The following is a 2,364-nucleotide window of genomic DNA, read 5'->3' as shown; positions in this document are numbered from 1 at the left end:
GAGAGAGAGAGAGAGAGAGAAAGAAAGAAAGAAAGAAAGAAAGAGAAAGAGAGAAAGAGAAAGAAAGAAAGAGAGAGAGAAAGAGAGAGAGAAAGAAAGAAAAAGAAAGAAAGAAAGAAAGAGAGGAAGAGAGTAAGAGGAAGAGAGGAAGAGAGAAAAGGAAGGGAGGGAGGGAGGGAGGGAGGGAGGGAAGGAGGAAGGAAGGAAGAGAAAGAAAGAAAAAAGAAGAAAGAACGAATGAACAAACCTATTTTAGATAAAGAAAATCATTTGACTATGAGGCTAGACAGATAGTTGAGTAGCTAAAAGCACATGCTGCTCTTATACAAGGCCTGCATTCAACTTTGAGAGCCCAAGTCATATGGTTTATAACCACCAGTTTTTTCTAGGTGCACAGAATCCGACACCTTCTTCTGACCTCCACCAGCACTTACACTGATATCCAAATAACCACACAGATATATAATTGAAATAAAATTAACATTTTAAAAGAAATTATTGATTAGAAAGCAAAAAAGAAGAAAAAGAGATGTAGAGTGTGAATCTGTGTGTGTGTGTGTGTGTGTGTGTGTGTGTGTGGTGTGGTGTGTGCACATGTGTATATATGTGTGTATGTGTGTGTGTCTGTGTGCATGGATGTGTGTATGCATGTGTGTGTATGTGTTCTTAGCCTTTTAGACCATTTTCATGGTGCTTTTTTTTTTTTTAACAGTGCTTTATTTTTAAAACACGGTCAAAGCACCCAGGATGTACATACTGCATAGCACCCAGTGTCCATCCTCCAATGGACACGTGCAGGTCTCTCATCCACCTTGAGAAGAGTAACCACAGCCCAAAGAACTCCAGAACTCGGGCAGATCAAGGGTGAAGGGATGCTGGAGACACAAACATAGAATGAAAAGATGATGGTTTGAATTTAGAAAGGGAATCGTGGTTTCTCCTTTAAAAAATCAGAGAGGCTTGTTCACAGGGGAAAGGTCAAGAAACACATTAGTTGGGCTGTCTATTAAACCTTTATTCAAGGTTGACCCTTTCAGTGCCAGCAGAGGCAAATCAAAGGAATTAAGTGGGCAATGAGAGGTTAATGCAGAAGCAGATAGCGCTAATAAGCTCCAAGGGGCCTGTTTTACCAAGGCTCTGTTAATCTGCAGCGGCCTCGCTCATTCTCTGAGTGTCAGTGTTCCACACCAATTACAGATTTCTGAAGGGTCACCCAAGCAAAACTGTGCCCTTAATATGTAAGCCGACACTGCTGTAACTAAGATTGCTATTGGACTGCAACAAATCTCCATGATCTTGATATTTGAAAATCCAAATAGATGGTTTCCATAGAAATGAATAACAACATTTTCAAATTACTTATTCAGGATTAATCCACTGTAGCTCTGCAAAGCAAATACATTTGATGAGGCTCAGTAAAGCAGCCAATGAAAAATAAACCAAGATTGTCCAATAAGGTGATTCCAATCACTAATAGGAAATATCTAGGCACAGTTAAAATATGGGCTTAAACAAAGTGTTATTTTTTAATTTCAAGTGTATAGATCCATAAAATTAATTATTGGATATGCCATAAAGATTATCAGATGTGGTTCTAAACAGAAGAAAACAACAAAGCCTACACAATCACTAATATTTCTATCCAGTTTTGATTCTGTTGTTTCCTAGCTGGGTTGACTTGGGCTGGATACAGTCTTTTTCTCCAGCCTTGGTGTCATCAGTCACAAAATGGGAATGACAGGGCTTTGTTCTTGGGCTAATCAAATAGTTTTGTATTTTCCACATGTGGAATGATGACGGAATGCTTTCAAGACCATTGTTAGTAAAGAAAAGAAATAAATCTTTGAGTCGTGGAGCTGGTCTCACGGACTCAAATAGATCCTTTTGTAGTGTGTGCTGCTCCTATTTATTCAAGCAGGGTGAGCCATAAAGCTGGGGAAATCTCTAAAGAATCAAAACCGAAAAAACAAATTGTCTTCAAATGTTGTGTTGCTTTAAGCCTACACACATACACAGATGATGATGATGATGATGATGATGTTGATGATGACAATGAGATGTTTAGTTTTAAGTCTTTCATTGTGTTGAATATTGCAAAATATTTATACTTGCAGCATATATACAAGAATGTTAAGTGGAGTTTTTGCTATAGTCCCAAATTTAAATTTGTTCAAATTTAAATTTTAAAAAAATCTACTGTCTTTGAAACTGCAGACAGTAGATATTTAGCACCAATGTGTGTTAGTTTAGATTCTCTAAGAGTGAAACACTGATGAGGATTGATATATAAGAAATATGCTGGCCTTATTTATAATAGCCAGAACCTGGAAACAACCCAGATGTCCCTCAACAGAGGAGTGGATA

This window comes from Mastomys coucha, unplaced genomic scaffold (assembly GCF_008632895.1).
Source record: "Mastomys coucha isolate ucsf_1 unplaced genomic scaffold, UCSF_Mcou_1 pScaffold13, whole genome shotgun sequence".
Classification (NCBI taxonomy): domain Eukaryota; kingdom Metazoa; phylum Chordata; class Mammalia; order Rodentia; family Muridae; genus Mastomys; species Mastomys coucha.
Note: the sequence above shows the minus strand (reverse complement) of the source record.